At 42.1% G+C, this 23,805-nt stretch overlaps 1 non-coding gene across 1 annotated transcript; it reads right to left on the bottom strand.

The window, feature by feature from the left end:
• Nucleotides 1-1,025: 1,025 nt before the first annotated feature.
• Trnas-cga (transfer RNA serine (anticodon CGA)) lies at nt 1,026-1,100 on the bottom strand. Its single transcript has one exon. It is a non-coding gene; the product is annotated as a tRNA-Ser (tRNA).
• Nucleotides 1,101-23,805: the final 22,705 nt, after the last annotated feature.

The following is a 23,805-nucleotide window of genomic DNA, read 5'->3' as shown; positions in this document are numbered from 1 at the left end:
TATCTGCTCCTGGGTACGCCTTACAATCCAGTATCTGATTTCGGAATCTCTGTCTGACCAATTGAAATCTTCCCGTATCTCCCGGCCTTTTCCAAGAATACCTCCTCCTCCTGTGATTCTTGAACAGAGTATTCGCTATTACTAGCAGAAACTTGTTACAGAACTCAATTAGTTTTTCTCCTCTTTCATTCTTGTCGCAAGCCCATATTCTCCTGTAACATTTTCATTTACTCCTTCCCCTACAACTGCATTCCAGTCGCCCATGACTATTAAATTTTCGTCCCCATTTACATACTGCATTACTCTTTCAATATCCTCATACCTTTTCTCTATCCGTTCATCTTCAGCTTGCGACGTCGGCATGTATACCTGAACTATCGTTGTTGGTGTTGGTCTGCTGCCGATTCTGATTAGAAGAACCCGGTCACTGAACTGTTCACAGTAACACACCCTTTGTCCTACCTTCGTATTCATAACGAATCCTACACCTGTTATACCATTTTCTGCTCCTGTTGATATTACCCGATACTCATCTGACCAGAAATCCTTGTCTTCCTTCCTTCAATCTATACCTAGATTGAGCCTTGGCATTTCCCTTTTCAGATTTTCTAGCTTCCCTACCACGTTCAAGCTTCTGACATTCCAAGCCCCGACTCGTAGAACACTATCCTTTCGTTGATTATTCAATATTTTTCTCATGGTAACCTCCCCTTGGCAGTCCCCTCCCAGAGATCCGAATGGGGTACTATTCTGAAATCTTTTGCCAATGGAGAGATCATCATGACACTTCTTCAACTACAGGCCACATGTCCTGTGGATACCCGTTACGTGTCTTTAATGCAGTGGTTTCCATTGCCTTCTGCATCCTCATGTCGTTGATCATTGCTGACTCTTCCGCCTTTAGGGGCAATTTCCCACCCCTAGGACAAGAGAGTGCCCTGAATCTCTATCCGCTCCTCCGCCCACTTTGAAAAGGCCGTTGACAGAATGTGGCTGACTTGAAACTTCCTGGCAGATTAAAACTGTGTGTCCGACCGAGACTCGAACTCGGGACCTTTGCCTTTCGCGGGCAAGTGCTCTACCAACTGAGCCACCGAAGCACGACTCACACCCGCTGCTCACAGCTTTACTTCTGCCAGTATCGCAGGAGAGCTTCTGTGAAGTTTGGAAGGTAGGAGACGGATACTGGCAGAAGTAAAGCTGTGAGCACCGGGTGTGAGTCGTGCTTCGGTGGCTCAGTTGGTAGAGCACTTGCCCGCGAAAGGCAAAGGTCCCGAGTTCCAGTCTCGGTCGGGCACACAGTTTTAATCTGCCAGGAAGTTTCATATCAGCGCACACTCCGCTGCAGAGTGAAAATCTCATTCTGTGGCTGACTTCTTATGCCGAAAGTACTCGGCCGCCAATGCTGATTATTTATCTAAATTTTGTCAGTAGCGGGGATCGAACCCGAGACGTTTTGATTATGAATCGAAGACGCTACCCCTAGACCACGGGTACCCAAGGAAGTGTTACAGGACCACTATTGTTAGTGCTCTATATTAACGACGTGGGAGACAAACTGAGTAGCCGTCTTAGATTATTTGCCGATGATACTGCCATTGACCGTCTTGTTAAGTCATCAGATGATCAGAACGACTTGGAAAATGGTTTAGATAAGATATCTGTATGTTGAGAAAAGTGGCAATTGACCTTGAATAAAGAAAAGTGCGTAGTTATTCACATGAGTACTAAAAGAAATCAGCTAAATTTAGAGTACGCGGTAAGTAAAACAAATCTGTGGGCTGTAAATTCAACTAAGTACGTAGGGATTACAATTACAAATAACTTAAATTCGAACTATCACATGGATAATATTGTGGGTAGTACAAACTAAAGACTGCGATTCATTGGCAGAACATCTCGAAGGTGCAACAGGCCAACCAAAGAAACTGCTTGCACTACGCTTGTCCGCCCTGTTCTGGAGTGCTGTGCGGTGTTGGATCCGCATCAGGTGCGACTGACGGATGACATCGAAAAAGTACAATGAAGGGCAGCTCGTCTTGTATTACCGCGAAGTAGGGGGAGATAATGTGACAGACATGATACGTGAACTGGAATGGCAATCATTAAAACAAAGGCGATTTTCGTTGCGACGGGATCTTCTCATGAAATTTTAATTATCAGTTTTCTCCTCCGAATAAGTAAACATTCTGTTGGCGCCCACCTACATAGGGAGAAATGATCATCATGATAAAATAAGAGAAATCAAGGCTCTCACGGTAAAATTTAATTGCTCGTTTTTCCCGCGTGCCGTTCGAGAGTGGAACAGTAGACCGCATGAAGGTGATTTATTGAACCCTCTGCTAGACACTTTATTGTGATTAGCAGAGAAATCAAGTAGATGTAGATGTAGAATCTGCCAGGACGTATGGCCGCGAAAATGGAAGCTGTGATGTAGGCTAAGGGTATGCGAACACCGTATTGAATCCCAGCATTACTGATGGAGGGCCCACGAACTTGTAAGTCATTATCAGCCCGGTGTCCGGATACTTTTGATCACATAGTGTAGAACAATACGCTGATGTGAAAAGCAACAGTTTTTGTCTGCTGTGTATAATAACATCAGAATGATAGCTTAACAAAAACTAAATTCCATTTCGGTGATTATATTGGATTTAGTAAACATAGGTAATTTCCGTGAGAGGCTACAGCCCTCTTCTCCACCCTAATTGATCCAAAATTCAGTTAATAAAGGAATGTAAGATAAGAACACATTTCGCGGAAGATGACATATCACGACCTGCAGCAGTAGGCGTCTAAATCACAAAACTATACAAATCCGGACATATGAAGATGGAAAAAGGTATATCATGAATGTCCTCTAGACCATAACATCACTGTGTTGAAAATTCTCCAAACTCGTCACCAGTAAACGTAGAGCTGAATAAGTGCGAACAATAGCTACAGTAAATCATGCTAAATACTTCTGAAAGATTTCCAATCGGAATCCACACGACCACCATGGCGAGCGTCGATAACTTTGGCCTCTTCCACATTCATATTACAATTAGTCTCAACATCGAGAACAGTTTTTATATGGTAGGACGTCACTGGTATACACGATGAACACTACAGCCAGGCATCTTGCCGACTGACTGCCGTCTTTCCAGACCGTTCATCTCTGAACAGGAGGCTTTCGCATTTTTTCGGAAACACTGGCTACCTCTTAAACTGCCGCTATTTTCACGCAATCCAAGTGACTGGGTGCCTCATTTTTGTACTGCTCTGTGGTCCTTGGGGAGAGTAGGCGGGACGGAGATGGGTTCTAGGTACTTATAGGCTACTTCTGCCATTTTGGGTTTTTAAATTTCCCGCCACTACCAACTTACTTTATTTAAATTTCCACCTCTATCATTTAGCACTTAACCATTTCTCGTCATCGCCATCTTGCATTTTTGAAATTTCCTGCCAACGCCCTGTTACATTTTTCAGTTTGCTGCAGCCATAGTTTTCGATTTTCCGGATGCTGCAGCACCGAATAGCGACTGAAACATCAACAGAGTTACTAACTATTTAATACTGCGTGTTCGTCAAATACTGACAGAAAAATCAGACATAATAATAACCTGAATCCTGCTACAGTATCTGCTTCCTTCACATTTTTCATATGGTGCGTAAATTACTGCTTTCTTTGGCTCGGTGCATCCGTATTACCGTCATTGGCAGTATAAATCGTACTGAAACGTTCGTTGTCATTTTCAGTGCCGCAATCGTTTCACAGCGTAACTGTTACAAAAAGAACCTAATATGCCGGCAATTCCCTGTGCTGATTAAGCAACCGTCCTGCTAGCGCCTGTATAATTTCCAACTAGTGCAGCACATATGAATAGAATATTAATAATATATTTCGCTGCAGAGACAAATTCTTCCCAACTGGATACAAAACGTTTACCAGCGTTATATTGCACGTTATTTCTGAAAAAAACTGCTTATTGCTAATAGCACGAAATGAAAGATTAACGCGGAGATATTCCATCAGCGGCGTACTCCGATTTTGTTTCATTAATTATACAACACGTTCGATAACCTTTTTTTATTAAAATATGAACAGAGAATGATATTGCCTTAACATTTTGATATTCACTGTAATTGCTCGTTATGGCCAAAATAAAGTTCGTCCCACCGGTGGTAGCAACAAAATAACCCTTTGACAATATTTTCAAGAATGAGGATGTTGGAAGCCGAAATGTAATCGGGCGAGGAAAACTCCGTTGCTAAAATTATGCCCCACAAAATTTAGATTGATGGTTGTTTGAAGTTCATAAGAGCAAACAGGTTTTCTCTGGATCGAGTAATTTCTCGCATTAATGTACTTTTGTGTGTTTTTCTCTCTTTGATATGAGTCACAGAGAGTACAAGGGCGTGATATGACGTAACCTAGATATCTATCTGTGACCACGGAAGTGGAGTGTGAACCATTTTATTTCCCCTCTTATATTCATCACAGTTATATTTTAAAAATACATCTTTCGTGTCACCTGGCCTGACATCATTTAGAGACGACCAAATATGAAATGTCTTAGGCCCTACGTTTAATTATAGGATACAAGGGTTTGCTCGGTATCCTGGACGACATCCTCAAAGTGTCCGGACCGTTCACCGGATAGTTACGTTGTTTAAGGAAACAGGAAGTGTTCAGCCACATGTGAAACGTCAACCACGACTTACAACAAATGATGATTATACGAGACAAGGGTTTGAAGCCTAGAAAAGTAGTATTTTAGCAAACACTTCTTTCAATTACAACTTTGGTTAATATTTGTATGGAATGTCAAAACAGACCGAGTAAAATTTGTTAAGAGAAATAACAGAAAATAATAAACAAATGAAGAAAACTAGACTGAATCTAATCATCTGTAGACATACGATTCTTTCAGTTAAGATGAGAGATAGCATAGCAACCGAGAACAGAGATCCAGTTGTCCAAGCATTTCCAGATTTCTTGAAATTTCCGTATGTTTCAAGAGCTGTATCACAAATATTGAGGGATAACATGGAAAATTGTGAGATTCCGGAGACGAAGGCACATGGGTTGTAAAAAACGATTTCAGATGTGAACGGTAAGACGGGCAAACGTGATCATGTTTCACCAGAAATGTATCATGATACAGGAAAAATTATCTAAGCACACAACTGAAATTGTTTTGTAGAAAGTATCCGTAGATGTGAAAACTCTGCAATACTCCCAAAATACCATAATTATTCTCCATCTCGAGAAAGAGAACACTCACAGGTCAAAGAAAAACAATTGGATAGCGGCCTCCTCTCCGTAGTGCAGAAGAACTGCAATACATTTGTCACTGTGCAGTGTTGTTGTCGGCTCCGATCGAATAGCAGAGTGATAACGATCTCCGCCCTGGTCTATGCAATGAAAGCGTCTACATCTCAGAGTAGGTACTACAGCCTACTTCCGTTGAAACCTTCAGAATGTATGCGATCCGGAGACTCCCTGGCCCACACCCTCACCTCGGTCACCCACCTCACACCTCCAAATCACTCACAAACACACTTCTCTATATTAAGAAATTGACGAATTTTAACAGCCGAGCGTTTTTACAGTCAGGCTGTACCATAAATGTCGTTTTCTCAAAATATTATTCACTATGTCTTCATTAGTTATTCGATATAGCCATGTAACCTTCAACTATGTCCTGTACCTCCACATTTGTAATACTTTTTTCTTATTTGAACTGAATATCACTCACGTTTCACCTCTGGACGAGATTAAACGCAACACGAACGCCTTCAGAAAATAATTTACTAACAATAAACGAATCACTTTGTAAGTGGGGCAATGACAACTATAATAATACATTTCAGCTGATTAAAACCACAACATCTGCGTGAAAATGGCTTATTAATCACGGCTAGTTTCACGAAATTTTAGTCACAACTCCAGGTGACAAACTGTTGATCTTTCAATATATAATGACCTTAAAATCTCATTTAAGATAGATAGTGGAAGTCTCCTACGTTCGTGCTCGAAATTCGCTGAATGAATTACTTAACCGTCATCAGTAAAACAACCGGTGGAACACTCAACTGTAAACAATAAAATAAAGAGTGCAGCTAGAGCTCTCGTTCCTCTTGTTATTTTACTTACGACGGTTGCGTGCCTTATGACGCCAATTTTGAGCAGGTTGATAGGGGAATTCTGTTATTTACTCTGAGGAAGATTTTAAGGGTATTATGAACTCAAACGTCCACATCTTGTCATCTGAAGATGTGACTATAATGTCATGAAACTAGATATGATTAATATCTTTTTGGCGCACATGTAGCTGTTTAGCATTATATTCGATATTGGAAATGTTATCTACTTCAGTAACGCTTTCCTTGCTGTTCCTCGTTTGTATTTTATATCCTCTCTGATTCGTCTGTAATCAGTTATTTTAGTGCCCCAGTAATAATAAACTTACTACTTTCAGTTTCTCGTTTCCTATTTTAATTCTTTGAAGATCACTTGGTTTAATTCGAATACAATGCTTACTTTTGTAATACATATGTAATCACCATCATTTAATCTTTCAAGATAATATTCATTTTGTCGAACTGCTTTTCCAAATCAATTTCCTTCAGAATTACAATGAAATCGACGAACCTAATTTTATTCTTCTACCGAATTACTTCTGGTTTTCTTTAGTGCCTGCTAAGTGTGCGGATTGAATGGTTTTAAAGATGGGCTATAACTCTGTCTCACTCGCTGCTCTACCACTATGTCCCTTATATTACAAAAAACTCGAAATACTGCCAAATGGAATTTTACAGTTTGTGTAATATGTGTATAAAAATCTATTACTTACAGGGTTCGCGCATAAATCCGGACAAATGAAACGTTTCTGTAAAAGTGAAATTGTTAAAAAGAATGAAAATCAAAATCCTTTTACATACAAGTGGTGGTATCTTTCAGGAGTAACACTACCCGATGTAAACCACTTCCGTCACAATGACCGCTTCCAGCCTTGTCCTGAAGCGATCGCTAGCAATCATTGAAGTAGCGCTATCCATATTCACTAATGGTGCTTCGATATCGGTGCACATAAAATCGAGCGGGTTCAAATCTAAGCTAATCTGAGCTATTCGGGGGTCAGAACTCCTTTCACCAAAAAATGTCATCGTTATCCGAGAGCCAGTTTTGGACTAAATGGCTCATATGAGCCGGTGCACCGTCCTGTTGATAGACATATTGCCTTTCCAGCCCAGAGTTATCATCGACGGTTTCTCATAGATATTCAAAACTTGCTGGTAACCTTCTTTTGTGACAGTTTGTCCATTTTCAAAGAAATGTGTCTGTATGTTTTCACCTTTATTGGACAGAACATCTAGGACGTGACCCAAAGACTTATCCAAAGCATCATTAAACCTGGACAAAATATCGTAAATAGCTGATTTCTTGTACCCAAAGAATCTACACTCCTGGAAATGGAAAAAAGAACACACTGACACCGGTGTGTCAGACCCACCATACTTGCTGCGGACACTGCGAGAGGGCTGTACAAGCAATGATCACACGCACTGCACAGCGGACAAACCAGGAACCGCGGTGTTGGCCGTCGAATGGCGCTAGCTGCGCAGCATTTGTGCACGCCGCCGTCAGTGTCAGCCAGTTTGCCGTGGCATACGGATCTCCATCGCAGTCTTTAACACTGGCAGCATGCCGCGACAGCGTGGACGTGAACCGTATGTGCAGTTGACGGACTTTGAGCGAGGGCGTATAGTGGGCATGCGGGAGGCCGGGTGGACGTACCGCCGAATTGCTCAACACTTGGGGCGTGAGGTCTCCACAGTACATCGATGTTGTCGCCAGTGGTCGGCGGAAGGTGCACGTGCCCGTCGACCTGGGACCAGACTGCAGCGACGCACGGATGCACGCCAAGACCGTAGAATACTATGCACTGCCGTAGGGGACCGCACCGCCACTTCCCAGCAAATTAGGGACACTGTTGCTCCTGGGGTATCGGCGAGGACCATTCGCAACCGTCTCCATGAAGCTGGGCTACGGTCCAGCACACCGTTAGGCCGTCTTGCGCTCACGCCCCAACATCGTGCAGCCCGCCTCCAGTGGTGTCGCGACAGGCGTGAATGGAGGGACGAGTGGAGACATGTCGTCTTCAGCGATGAGAGTCGCTTCTGCGTTGGTGCCTATGATGGTCGTATGCGTGTTTGGCGCCGTGCAGGTGAGCGCCACAATCAGGACTGCATACGACCGAGGCACACAGGGACAACACCCGGCATCATGGTGTGGGGAGCGATCTCCTACACTGGCCGCACACCTCTGGTGATCGTCGAGGGGACACTGAATAGTGCACGGTACATCCAAACCGTCATCGAACCCATCGTTCTACCATTCCTAGACCGGCAAAGGGAACTTGCTGTTCCAACAGGACAATGCACGTCCGCATGTATCCCTTGCCACCCAACGTGCTCTAGAAGGTGTAAGTCAACTACCGTGGCCAGCAAGATCTCCAGATCTGTCCCCCATTGAGCATGTTTGGGACTGGATGAAGCGTCGTCTCACGCGGTCTGCACGTCCAGCACGAACGCTGGTCCAACTGAGGCGCCAGGTGGAAATGGCATGGGAAGCCGTTCCACAGGACTACATCCAGCATCTCTACGATCGTCTTCATGGGAGAATAGCAGCCAGCATTGCTGCGAAAGGTGGATATACACTGTACTAGTGCCGACATTGTGCATGCTCTGTTGCCTGTGTCTATGTGCCTGTGGTTCTGTCAGTGTGATCATGTGATGTATCTGACCCCAGGAATGTGTCAATAAAGTTTCCCCTTCCTGGGACAATGAATTCACGGTGTTCTTATTTCAATTTCCAGGAGTGTATTTCAGTGGGCGAACGCCCAGCGCAAAGACTACCGATAATCGCGGTTCTTGAATTGTACCCCGCGCTTGTCCGTAACATCTCCTCCATTTTCACGTCCTGACTGTTTACTAGATGCCTATGGTTTTCTAAAACACCAGTCGCGACCTCCGGTGAAACTACGATACGGCAGGAAATACAAATTGAATTACGTCCGTATTAATGCGCCGCATCTTGTACAAAACATTATTCACATTACCCATTTTTGTAATTATTTGGGATCTGCAGGTGACCTTAATCCACTGAAAACCTTCGCACAGATAAACAAACATAATTAGGCACGTCGAACATCACAAGGTTAATTAAAATTTCAATGAGTTGATATTATGACGTTAAATGATTAAGGACTCTTCTCATGTAACGATGTGATGTACGTACACTAAAGTGTTTATAATAATTTTATGGTGTTCTTAGTGACTAACTGGTTTTGATTATCTGTACGAAGGCTTTTATTGGATTAAGCACATCTGAAGACATCAAAGATTTGCCGAACCCGGAAATGTTAATATTTTGTGTATATATAAGCGATAGTCGCCGTAATAATTCTTGTACCACCCTTCCTTTGATGCCCTTACACTTATAACTGCAGACAGGTTTCTCTCTAAATTGTAAATAGCCTACTACCTACAGAATTTCAAAGACGGTATTCCAGTCAGTATCGACCAAACGTTTGTTTCGATCTAGATATGCTATAAACAATATTACCTAGATAAATCGCTGGGACATTATTGTGTAGGCTGTTCGTAAAGTGTACAGGAACGTACAAATAACGTATTTTGTGCATTCAAATAGACATTCGCTCACCTTTACAATCCGCGCGGAGTGGCCGCGTGGTTAGAGGCCCCATTTCACTGACGGTCGGAGGATCGATCCTCTCTCGGGCATGGGCGTGTGTGTTGTTCTTAGCATGTTAGTTTAAGTTGTGTATAAGTCTAGGTACCGATTACCTCAGCACTTTGGTCCCTTAGAAATTCACACACATTGGACCATTTGACACCTTTGCTAGCAACGCATCAAAAAGAAGAAAGAGGCTGAATCAATAACAGACCGGAGAATTTCAGCAGTTGGAGTCCGCTAATACTGCAAGCATTATGGGTGAGCCAAGAGCTGGTTACCTGACACCGTAGACCAGCATGGCGGTCTGGACGCCACATTACAGACCTGAGTTCGGCGACTGAGACCAGTACGATAGCATAGCAAGCACGAGCCAGTCTTAGTCTGCTGCCAGCCAGGCCGGTGGAGGGACTTAAGTCAGTCTTCCACCGGCTGACATAGCTGTCTATAAGCTTCCATGAAGTAGTAACATCCTCCCAGGAGACGCTCTTAGCTACAACTGCCACCACCTATGCCGGTTCCAGTGAGGAGAACATGCCCCTCTTTGATCAGCAAGCTCAGAGTGCAGCCACTCTTTTGTTATTACAAAGTGTGCAACCTATTTCTGTTCCTCTGGGCAGGGTCCACAGTGGCTGCTCGCTTTTCCGTCCGGAGACCACAACGTGACTCAGCACGAGTCTACACATTTCACACGGGCCTGCCGACTGCCGCTGACAGCATAGCTGAGGCCGGGAGTCTTCTCACCACTTCATCTTTCGTGCCGTTCCTGTCTTCACCACAGCGCCCAAATGGACCGTGCGCTGGCGTCGGCGCATTCATGGCGGGGCCTACGCTGCTTCTGTCATGCAGCCGTGCAGTCGCAGCCGATACCCGTGGATTACAGAACTCATGTTGATGTCTTGTCAAGCAAATTAGTCCGACAAGGACCCGAGCGAACACATCTGGGGATCTATCGGTCGTCAACTCAGCGTTGACAAACCACCAGATTTACCAGAATTTCGTGACCTGCTGCCGACATCTGGTGTCAGCAACCTACTATAGACATCTAGAGTCCATACTTTGCAGAATCACTGATGTATTACATTCCAAAGGTGGCCCAGTAGGTTACTAGGCTCATCAGTGTGATTTAGATGCACATCCACCTACCGCTCTTCCTATAATATAATTCACATTTCGAATCTATAACTCTTCCGTATTTTCCTTTCATCTCTTGAATTTTCTTTCTTCGTCTGCTGTTGGAGAGCCATCTGAGCTACTGATAAACACTCTAGGACGAAGAAGAAAACGATAGGTCATGAACGTGTTATCGGAAGGGACGTAGCCGATAGGTGTGTTATACACGTACAGGCAAACAAATGATTGCAGTTTCAGAAAAACTAGTAATTTATCCAAGAGAAGGAGCATCACAAATTGAGCAATGAAATAATGTTTTAGTATTCCTCTCCCTTATGAATGCAGTTGTTTAGCTTGACCATGATTGACAGAGTTGCTAGTTTTCCTCCCTGCAGATACTGTCCCAAGTTCTATCCAGTACATGCTTCAGATCATCAAAATCCAGAGCTAGTTGTAGAACTCTGACTCTAATACTCCCAACATTCTCACTTGGGCAGGGATCTCGCGACCTTGCTGGCCAAGGTAAGATTTGGCAAGCGTGTGACGGTGGGCAATAGCTTAATGAAATGTCCCCATGATAGCTTGCCATGAGAGACACAAAACGGGCAGTACAATTGTAAGCGTGTGGGTGTAATTCGGTCATTCTGCGCAGTGGATTAATCTGAGATGTACCCTTTACTCTGTGGCTCCTGCAAGATGCGATTTCCACCTACACACTACTACAGAAGTCAGAGAGACGTTCCTGACGTTCTAAAGAGAAAGCCTGAAAAACTTTCAGCAATTAATATCTTATGGAGCGATCCGCTGTAAGGAAATGACAAAAATTCACAAAATTTCTTACGTAACTAGTGGGATACTTGGGTACTGGAGTAGTGCCAGTTAGTGTAAGAAAAATATGAAACTAACGAAAATCATTATTTATTTTAGAAACATTCTGAGAAATCACGTTGGCACTTTTAGTTATGAACTGAACAAGTTATTTCTGGGTTCTTTTCGGAATGTGAAGTTACCTCTTAAGGATAGGATTCGCTAATGGCAATTTTATACAAAGTTTAAGATTGTTATTTACTTGGCGGAATGGCTGAGAGCCGCATCTACTCAACTTGAATAATTATCCATAAAATGTTGTTAGGTATGGTTGAAGGTGTCGCATGTGAAATGCAGTAAAGTGTACTGTTGTAGAGGCAATATGAGGCTCACAAGAGCTGTACCACACAGTACCGTAAGCTGCGATGACTACTGCCAGCGCCACTCGCTGTTGACAAATAAGATAACTCTCGTTCTATCTGGATTCACCTTCGCCAATCAAATTCTCCCTACGCCTTGATGAAGTCAAGGACTCCTATTCGCCCCTAAACTATTGGCGTGGTACACCGGTCAGATAACCAGTCCACCGCGATGCCACTCAAAAATCGCTCGCAGGCGTTTAACTACAACTCTGTCTGTTCACACCCCAATAAGTGTGGCGGCCAACACAGTGAACAAGGCTTAATCGCAAAGACTCAATATAGAGTCGCACTCCAATTCGCTCTAGACAGTGGCTCTCCCAGTGAAGTACTGAGGGGAGACTTGTTCCTCACTCTTTGAGTACACGTACAAGAGCACATGCTTTCGTTACGTGTTCTCACTCCAAGAGCAACAAAGGAACGGCCGCAATCCCCACGCCAGACGTGACGGGGTATATCATTCGGTCTCTTCCATTACTCCTTCAGATCAATGCGTGAGAAATATCGTCTGCTCTTCTAAAATGGGATAGTGACGTTTCGTTTAAGGCGTCCAATCCGGAAATCTGTAGCTTCGGTGTTTGGCGTTCACTGTAGAGGTTGACTCGTCCTCTGAAGGGATCGGCGTCCCTGCATGCTGTCTGCCTCTCCTGAGCTAATAGCTCCTGTGACCGTATTGTCTGGAATGTATGTGTGTACGCCAGCCTTGAGTATATCAATCTCGGTGCGCATTTGCGATTTACTAGTTATTTGAACTTGAACTTATACAACACTGACTTTGTCTTTTCGAGTTTGGGTTCGAATGAAGCGTGTTGATGTGCGGAATATGATTCTGAGTGCGGAATATGTAAGCAATGAAGGTCAGGAGCCCACGACGTCTTACATACCTCCATCCTTTTGACAAAATTTTGGTCTGGGTTTGTTAACGCCGAGGAAAACATGGACAAAGTCAGGCAAAAATTGTTCTTTTAGATTTTCCAATAAACGTTTCTCAGCCATTCTTAACAATTTTTTCTAATGATTTGTTTATAGCTATCTCTCTATTTTTAATTCTACAATTTGTGTTTTGTTGTTAGGCAAATACAGACTTTAGAAAGGTTGTTATTCTTTGTCGTTGCCAGTACGTGTCTCTGTTTTTCTTTTTCATTTCCAAAAATTGTTTTTACAATATTAATTTTTCTAAACTTTTTAGTGTACAATGTATCATGTTTTACTGTGGTTTCATCTTTTCTTCAGCTACGCTTCACGTGAATGTTCACAAAAGCTCTGTTGTGTGAATTGGTTTTATTTATTTAGGCATTATTCGTGTCACTGTTTTAAGAGTGAAGAAGTGTTTTTTTTCTTTATTCTGTCCTCTTTCGACCTATGATGAACCAAAATCTTTTCTGTATAAACACTGACTTGGCTTTACAGGTATTTTTGAGATTATCTACTTATACTAATTAATGTTCTTTATATAATGTTTTAAGGTCTCTTTCACATTGTGGGCTTTACATATATGATAAAATAATTACTTTTACAAAAAAGAAAAAAAATATTTTTACAAATATATCATTTTCTTAACCCTAGATTTGTATTTTATCAGTCTTTTCATTTTGTACTGCGTCAGTTTCTGTGCTCGACGTTCCCTCTGAAATACTGGAAGGCATCGGCTCATTTGTATGGGTGCCACAAATCATGAGAGAAGCACTCGAGCATGCAAATGCGTGTCTTACTTGTTGACATTGTCATCATGGAGTGGCATTTTTAACCGATGATGATGACTGTAATTTACTGCATAAACAGTGATCTCTTGGTACTCCTTTGCTGCCACACCTGGGACGGTATGGTAGTTTGATGATTGTTGGTGACTACCGACAATCTTCACCCAATGTTGTGCAGTGACATCTTGGTACTTCACTCTTGGTTTGGTATGGCAATTTGATGATGTGGTAGAGAGAATACTGTTCATTTTCCTGAATCTTCTTCTAGATAAAATTGGTTGGTACTACTTAATATTCTGTTTGCCGTTCGCTTGTATTTGTTTGACGATTCAAGGTTTATTTTTGGAGAGGTGGGTGTGGTAGTCGCCATGCCTCAAAGTTCATGGAAAGACGTTTGTAGCAATTTGCTTTGTAGGATAGGAGGGAAACGTATCTTCCTGTCTTCTGCCCTTCTTCGTCTTGCTTCTTCTGTTCTTCTCTTCTTTCTTGCATTTTTCTGATCTTCTTGGGCAAGGGATATGTGAATTTTAGTATAGGAGTGGTAGAGGATTTGTAGGATCTGACTGCCTTTCCAAACGTTACTTGATGAGTTTGTGGATGTTAGTAATTTTTTGTACTTCATTGTCGTCATGTCGTATTATGATTCTCCTCACCCTCTTCCGTTGTGTAGCAGTGTCGTGACATTTGAAATGACCGTGCTTCGTGTTGTCCTCCTGAAGTCCACTCTGGTTGCAACCTGCATTTTCAGTGTGGCGTTGGTCCTCATGTTGTTGTTATTGTCCTTAGTGCTTTCTAAACATGTCTGTACACTCCCTGTCGCTATCTGGGAACATCTGGTGTTCAGGGAGCTGGTGATTGGTGTTGGTGGCGATGTCCCTCTGACGCGTAGAAATATTTACAATTTTTGTTTTACATATATTTGTTAATTACAAAAAACTCTGGTTTTATATAATGCAAAAGTTTTCTGATGGTGGCACAAATTATTGTATATATATGATTTCTTTTCTTTATTCTGCTTTTGTACTACCACTTTTTCATCCTTTTACGATTTGTGTGTCATTTCTTGTTTGTGCGTATGTTGCAGGATACTCAATACTAGAAATTTTTATTCACTTTTGTGTCCCTTTTTTCTTTTAATTATTTTGTTCTGGTGATCTATTAATTTACTATTATTTAGTGTTTAGTATAATATAGTAAGTTTGTCTAACCTCTTCCACATGTTTCCATTCAATCTTTACTTTTTGCAGTATTCGGTTGCCTAAATTCTACATCTGGTTTCTCTTTGCTGTGTTGTTCTTGTCTCTGTGGACCATAAATTCCTCGGTAATTATTCGCGCCCTGGTCTCGCCAGTTGCAGTTTCTGACATCGTGACCTCTTTCAAAGTACCCTTGACCGTTGGCATTTAGATTCCTAAACCCATATCCACCACTGTATGAGTGTCCATTACCGTTCCTATTTCTGTACCAATTATTCTGGTTATCGTCTCTATGCCAATTGTCTCCATTGTGCCACTGTCCTTGTCTGTTAAATTGCCTCAAATTATTGGTGTTAGGATTATTATTATTATTATTATTATTATTATTATTATTGGAATATTCGTTCGTAGTCCTCTCCTTTTGCTGTTCCACTTACTTTCTTTTTTCTTTCACTTCGTCTCTTTAAACATAAGTTCAAGTTCCCTTGAAACCTCTTTGAATTCTTTGGTATTTTAATTATTTCCTACTGTCGCCTGCCGATACTTTACCATTAATTTCATTCTACATAGACGTATCAGCTCTCCTTTAATGTATGGTTTGTCTAGGCATTGATTGTTTTTGTCCATTGTATCAAAGCATTTTACCACGCTTTCCGCTCCTGAGTTTTTATACGATGTCATCTAAAGTAACTTGTGTTTAATTTTGTTTTGCGCCTCACTAGACCAATATCTTTCGAGAAATGCTGTAATGAACGTACAGGTAGCCGCGATCTTTTGCCTTACCTCTGCTACTGTCCCTGACATGTGTGCACAAATGAAGATAAGTATGTGAGCTACGCTCTAGTGGTTTGATAAGCCTTCTTGAAACTGATCGATGAATGTGCGTGCATGGAAGCTACCGTTATCTCCCTTGAGATGTTGAAATTTTCTAACTGTAAGGGTGGGGTCTGTATAGTATCTACTCATAAATCTGGTTTGTGGCTGATTCATGGACTCAAGTAATGTGCCACTGCTTGTATCGTCGTGTTTATTCTCTGGTAACCTAATGCCTGTCTGCCTATTCTCAATATCCTGACTCATATCCACGACATGGGTAACTGGAATTCGAGAGTAGGAAAAGGGAGAGAAACATAGTAGGTGAATATGGATTGGGGCTAAGAAATGAAAGAGGAAGCCGCCTGGTAGAATTTTGCGCAGAGCATAACTTAATGATAGCTAACACTTGGTTCAAGAATCATGAAAGAAGGTTATACCGTCAGTTATACCGTTTACTGTGCTATGCTGTGGCGTTACTAAGTTTGATAACTGCAATAACCCGTGCTGTCTGTATTGAGGACTAGGTGCGTTGGTCATTGAATCATTACGTGGCACAAACAACGCCGCATTCTGCCCTCTCTGTTGTGTATGTCTTGTGTTTGCAGGTACAGCTGTGTCTGTTACGGAACCTTTTCGTGGCGCTCGTACGTCCGCAAAATTGTGTGTCTCTTGTTGGGACATATTTAGAACGTGTTCGATAGGCTGGACGTATTCTAAATATTTCCCCTCTTCCTCACTGTCTACTTTTCTTTGAACGTTAGCTAATTGCCGGTTCATTGATTGTATTGACATGTTTTCCGTCCCTGAATATGTGGCAAACAAACGCGTTACCTGTGCTCGTTTCGCTTCTAATCTTTGCCATTTCCTACGTTTGCTGTCTATTTCAGGCTCAGAAGAAGCCGTATCTGGAATTTCACATTCTGTTAATTCGATGTTCTCGTCCCTTCGTTTCCAATCTGTCTGATCTGTCTCAATTTTATCCCAGTCAGTCTGAGCCTGCTGATTTCCAGTTCCCCCACCGTCCTATTCTCTGATTCACCGTCTGTCATATGACTGGGTTCACCTTTTGTCCTATTCTCAATAAGCTCGTTTACATGCTGTCTATCTGGTTGATTCTCACCCATCTTGTCTACTTGCTGTCTCTCACATACTCTTTAGGCTTGTGCTCTCGTTAACATGGAAATTCTTTCAACCCACCATAACCCTATCTACAAAACTGTATAACCACTTACCAGTTGGTTGAACAAACAACAACAACAACAACAACAACGTCGTAACTTCTCGGCTAATGTTCTGTCTGCTTTGCTACAGTCTCCGATCTCCGCCTGTGCGCTTGAAAAGGGAGAAAAATGTTATTTCTTAATTCTAAATTTTATGATGCTGCGTCACACTCCGTCTCTGCGTCACTCTAAGTCTGTGCCTATCACCGGAAAATCCTATGCCCTAACATCTACACATAAATCGTAAAAAAATGCAAAATTTCCAACACAATAACACACGCCCTTTTCCCTACAGTTCACTTCTGATCCCAATCTTTGCAAATAGCTATTTAATACATGAAAGAAAGTTCTTCGAAGTGCTACTCCTGCGCCGTGCTGTACCTAACCTGGTAACTTACCTATTTTACCTACCCAGGCAGGGTCGCCATTTTCAGTGAGCGTGTGGGTGCTATTCGGTCATTCTGCCCAACGGATTAATCTAAGATGTACCCTTTCCCCTGTGGCTCCTGCAAGATGCAATTTCCACCTCCACACTACTACAGATGTCAGACCGACGCACCTAACATTCTAAAGAGGCTAACTATTGGCGTGGTACACCGGTCAGATAACCAGCCCAACGTGATGCCACTGAAAAATTCGCTCGCAGGCGTTTAACTATAACTCTGTCTGTTCACACCACACAATAAGTGTGGCGCCCAACACAGTGAACAATGCTTAATGGTAAGGACTCAATATAGAGTCGCACTCTGATTCGCTCTCGACAGTGGTGCTCTCCCAGTGAAGTACTGAGGTGAGACATGGTCCTCGCTCTTTGAGTACATGTACGAGCGCACATGCTCTCGTTACGTGTTCTCACTCCAAGAGTGACAGTAGAATGGATCCTCTCCACGCCAGACCTGATGGGGTATATCTTTCGTCTCATCCATTACTCCTTCAGCTCAAGGCGTCAGAAATATCGTCTGCCAATGAGCATTTCTCATCTAAAACGGGAGAATGACGCTTCGTTTAAGGTGACCAGTACAGAAATCTGTAGCTTCGGCGTTTGGCGTTTGCTGTCTCCCCGTGAAAACCTTTGAAACTGTGTTCTATGCTTATAAAGAATGCGTAGGCTGGGCGCTCCCACACAATGTAGCGTAATTTGCTTTTAAGCCAAACAGGGGGTCGTTCTTTCTTTCACTCGGGCAAACGTTGTTTGTTCTACGGGTGGCCGAGGTTGACTCGTCCTCTGAAGGGACCGGCGTCCCAGTGTGTGGTCTGCCTCTCCCGAACTAAAATCTCCTGTGACCATCATGTCCGAAATGTATGTGTGTACGCGAGCCTTGAGTATTTCAATCTCCTTGCGCATTTGCGATTTACTAGTTATTTGCATGTCGTTTACATGAATTCATACAACACTGACTTTATCTTATCGAGTTTAGGTTCGAATGAAGCGTCTTCATGAGTGGAATATGATTGTGAGGGCGGAATTTGCAAGTAATGAAGGTCAGGAGACCGCAACGTCTTACACAATATGTTCGACGTACCGGTACCACTGTGCTGTAAGGGTGCAAAGGATTCCCACCAAACTGGTCTCGCCATGAGAAGGAATGGCACCCCAAACGATCACTCCTGGTGTTCTGGTTGTACTGAGGACGACAGTCAGGCTGGTATTCCACCGCTGTTCGATGCTTCTGCAGACGAGACTGGGGTAGAATTGTCTTCAGCGATAAGTCCGAGTTCAAATTAAGTTCTGATAACCAGAGAAGACGTGTGTGGAAACGCCTCTGACAGTGGTAGGATACCAACTTCACTGTCGGCCGCCATTCGGTCTGACAGCCAAGAATGGTTGTCGGTGGTGCAATGTCTTTTCAAGAAAGACCCCTTTTCTTGTCGTCCTTGGCACCCTCACAGCACAGAGGTATATTACACGCTCTGCTTTGTTACCACAATGACAGACTATTCTGAGCTTACATTTCACCATGATAATACTCGCCCGCACATGGCGAGAGTCTCTACTGAGTGTCTTAATGCCAGGAAGGTGACTGGAACTCTCCTAATTTGATAACGTTTCGAGCGTTATGAGTAGGGGCCATCCAACTAGCTTCTGATTTGCGCGATATGACGTGCAAATTGATCACAATATGGCACAATATCACGCAGAAGGACATCCAATAACTCTGTCAATCAATGCCAATGCTTGCATAAAGGCATTAACTTGTCTGTAAGCTTCATCCATCCTTCCCATAGTAATAATTTAGATCTATACGTTTTTCCTCTCACCACATATTAAAAACGCAACAGAAATGTTTAGCATAGGAACAGGTACGCGTTAAGAGCTCAATAAACCATTCGTAGCTATTAAACGTGCGATGACTAGGAAATACAAAGTTGCCTGATATTCTTAGATTTTAAGAAACATTTCTACTGTTGTATCAGCGGCCCTCTACAAGGGAGGAATGGTTCAGCAGAAATTAGCATGCTAAAGAATGCGTCTCACTCCTACAGTTTCCTTCAGACTTCATGAGTACTGTGAGAATTTACGAAAAGAGAAGGAGTAAGACAAGGAGGTTTCCTGCGAACAAGGTGCCCACATGACACAAATGCGAAGATGAATACCTGTTACTAAATCACCATTATCACATCGTTTTTTAGATAGCATTGTAGTGTTTGCTTCTACTATGTATAAAATTCAACCAAGAATTACATTCTGATAAAAATAATATATAATCAAGAATCTGAAAGTGTAACAGTAGAAGCTTGCGATAGAACCACTGGAGGAGGCTTTAAATTCATGCAGTAGATTGAATGGACGAGAAGAAGAGTAAACAGGAGAGTATACGAAGTGTAAGTGGCTTTTGGTGAACTATGTAGTGTTTTTAAAGCTATGAAAACAAAGCGCTGTTGTACAGGAAAGCTTACAATTAGTAACTATCACAAGTATTTTGCTAACGCCCATAGTACAAGGACTCTTAAGGCAAAAACTCGATGTTTTTACTTGTGCAATGGACAGAAGTACGACACGTGTTCAAAAAGAAAAACATCTATTTCGGTTAAAAAACATTGTATTTGTTGCGGAACATCGTGCAGCCTTCCCGCCTCATTCTCTGAAGTTTAATAAAGTTCCTGTTGGTGGCTACGTAGTATGCAGACTTCAAAATGGCGTCTGTAACGAAGGTGCGATCCAAGCAGAAATCTGTCATATTATTTTGGCGAAAAACCAGATCATCGAAGACATTCATAGGGGTTTTCAGAATATTTATGGAGACATGGCACTGAACAAAAGCACAATGAACCGTTGGGCAAGGCGTGTGACACCATCGCAACGAGGTCTCGCAAACCTGTCCGATCTCCTGCATACCACTGCCTGCACACAGCTGTGACTTCTGAAATGATGGAATGTCTAACATGATCAACGGATCACAATCAAACACCTCGGTGCTCAATAGGGCGTTTCTGTTGGAACTCCTAATACACTCGTGCATCAGATAGGGGAACTCAAAGGTCATACCTGCTGATATCCTCGCAGCCTAACAGAAGACCATAAACAACATCAAGGACCATTTTTTCGCAATTGCTTGCGCGTTGCGAGATTGATCATATACAAATTTTTTGAACATCATCACAGGCGCTGAAACATAAACAAAATGGCAATCCATGTTGTGAAGCCACATCACCTCTATTCCGAAGAAAAAGATCAAAACAGCACTCTCAACCGATTAGGTCATATTGACGGAGTTCTGGGACCTCGAAGGAGTTATTCTGTTTGCTGCCTTCCCTCATGGTCAAACCGTCAACTCTGAGGTTTACTGTGCTACCGTCATGAAATTTCCAAAACGACATTAGCGTATTACTCACCACGGAAGACAAACGAACTCTTCTTTCACCCTGACAGCATAAGGCCTGACCCAAGACTGTACACCCGAGGGGACCTAACTAAACTTCATTGGACTCCTCTTCCTTATCCATATTACATCCAGATCTCGTACCTTCCGACTTCCATCTGTTTGGTTCGATGATGGACACACTCTGCCGGATGGAACAAGTAGGTGATATAGAAGTTATTGATGACGCAGTGTTTGGGCTCCAACATCGAGCAGTAGCACGATATGAGAGCACACGGGACCTCACATTAAAGTGGCGCAACGCCGTCGCATTGAACGCCTATTATAGTAGGAATTAGGCCTTTGTAGTCAAAACTGTGGGGAACAATATGGTGTGCTGGAAACTTAAATAAAAATTAACTGCTTTTAGTGAAATCCTGTGTTGCATTACTTACCTAACGCCGCCCGCATGGTGGAAACTACTTGCAGCATCAAGAAAACAAATTGATGTAGCAGGAAGCTGACTTGGACTTGAAGGTGAACTGAAAATGGGATGAACGTTGCCGGGATATGCAGCAAGGAGAATGGATGATACATAAGCTAAGAAAGTTCCTTTGTTGCATTCCAAGAGATGAAAACAGATGCGACGGCTTAACGGTAGTTGGATAGATACTAGACGTAACGCAGGAGCAACTTCAAACAGTATTGCATATGAGCCACGTGCATGAGTAGGTAAATATCCAGCATTTGTTGTCAAATTTTCAACAATGATGATGATCATAATGATGATGTGTAAATTATTTTCTTCCAAAGCACGAATTTTTACAGAAACTGTTGTCACGAATTAAGTGGTTGAACCGGTGTAAATTTAGGGACCTGTTATTAGCTGTGGGTGATACAGAAACCCAGAACCTGTCTTTGGAATTTGATCTTCCTTATTTCTCAAGTTCCACATCTATAAAAAATATTTTATTGACATGTGGTACCAATAACAGTGTTTCTAATATTCGTTTCAAAAAATTCTTCTCATGCAGCTTCATTAAAGCTTATATCAGAAATTGATACTTCTATTTCCCATTCGTAAAACTCACATGGACTTTATTTCAAAATCACTTTGGGTCTTCAGCCAAGCGACATACGGTGTTTTATGGGTGTCCGTGATGATACTTTTATCGGCCACTGAGGACAGGCTACTGAACAATATTATATCAGTATTTACTTCATTTGCAGACTAATAACTGTATCTGTTAAGAGTTGCATGTTTTTAAGTCTGTTATTACCTCCAAGTACACGTGGGAAGTGCAAGTTATTAAAGTTTCTTTTCCCCTGGGCAGCACGTCACGTGTTGAAGTGTGGACACATGGATGCATAACGGTAAGTCTATACGGATACTACCGTGCTGCAAATATCCGGTAATAAAGTATGTGACGTGTTTTACGGTAGACGGTTACACGCAGACAAAGAATACACAAAAATTGTACATATAAAGGTACCAAGGATTACAAAATTTGCACTTACGCCTCTAACACCCTGTATAACGACAGAGCAAATATCTCTCGTTGTTTCATTTTATAATACCTAATTTTTTACGTTGTATTCAATTTAATTTTTGGTTACTGGATGACTGACATTATGAAGTAAAGGAAAGGAGACTACGGTTTAAGACCCGTAGATACCGAGATACTCAGAAACGTAACACACTCGTAGAAACGACGAGGAAGGGAAGGGCATCAGCTGTGACGTTTTAGAGATGCATGCGGGCGTCATGAGGTTTATGGAAACCACGGCAAACCCAACACTGGAGGTCCATAAGGAATTTGAACAGCAGTACTCCATAACGCGTGACAAATGTCGAAACCACTGCGCCACATCGAACGGTACCTTCGTTCTGTATCTGTAATATCATTGATTTCGTCGAGTTTTTATTTGTATGCATACATATTACTTACATATTTCTACCAGTTCTTTACCTCACGTTTCTTTAGATATCTTTGTCACTAAGTTCTAAAAAGACCATGTGGTTTTGGCAAGATATGTGTTGAATGTTTATCTGATAATGTGTGCAGGTACTTTCAAAGTATTAATAAGCTACTTTTGCTTTCTACAAACTTTTTCTGCTGATTGTAAAACTACGTTACTGCTGTTCTTGGCTCAAAATTAGAGCCAAGTTTTTATAAAGTGGTTACATTGTGACAACAGGATCTTGTAAACAAGGTAAATTCCATAAAGACAATTTCAGTAAAATTTATATTTCGTATATTTCCTAGAATGAACAATTCTTTCGAGGAATAAAGAGAAGTTCATTTCTTCATCCTTCTATCCTGCGCTATTGCTGAACCTTGTTCCATCTTTTGAACATACTTCACAAAACCAGAATGGACCATCATAAGCAGTGACAGTAAAATCTTCCTTTACTTTTGAAGAATCATGACGTAAACTGAAGTCTGGGTTACCCGTTTCAGATGAAGATAGCTAAGATGTCACCATTTAATTTATACCATATTAATATCACTTTCTCGAGACAGATCAGAATGGAAACGAATTTAACAGTTTACAGAAGAGCGTCGTTTATATTTATGTAAGCATGTGTGTGTTGATATATACTGAGTTTTCTACACATCCACCACCTGCCACCAACTTTCTGTTATAGTGATGTATAACTCTTGGCCTTACAGGGATAAGAAAACTAAGCGGGTTTGGTTGTGTAAAGCTGGAAACAGTAGGCGAAATATTATAGTGAGAAAGAATTTAACAGTCTTTGATACTGAGAAAATGGTGAATGCTTTACAAGTGATGAGAAACAAAGTGTATCAGTGTGTAGCAGAGCTGTGCAAGCGAGATAGAAGATATGCGAAAGAGATGGTAGATATGTAACAGTTACTTAAAAATTCTTAGGAATCTATTGGAAACGGAATTTCTGTCCGATTTTTTTGTTCACTTTTCGATCCTATAGGGTATATAGCGGAACGCTTAGAGTGTGAGTAAGATG

Source organism: Schistocerca gregaria, chromosome 6, assembly GCF_023897955.1.
Source record: "Schistocerca gregaria isolate iqSchGreg1 chromosome 6, iqSchGreg1.2, whole genome shotgun sequence".
NCBI lineage: Eukaryota > Metazoa > Arthropoda > Insecta > Orthoptera > Acrididae > Schistocerca > Schistocerca gregaria.
This window is presented reverse-complemented; position numbering and strand designations above follow the sequence as displayed.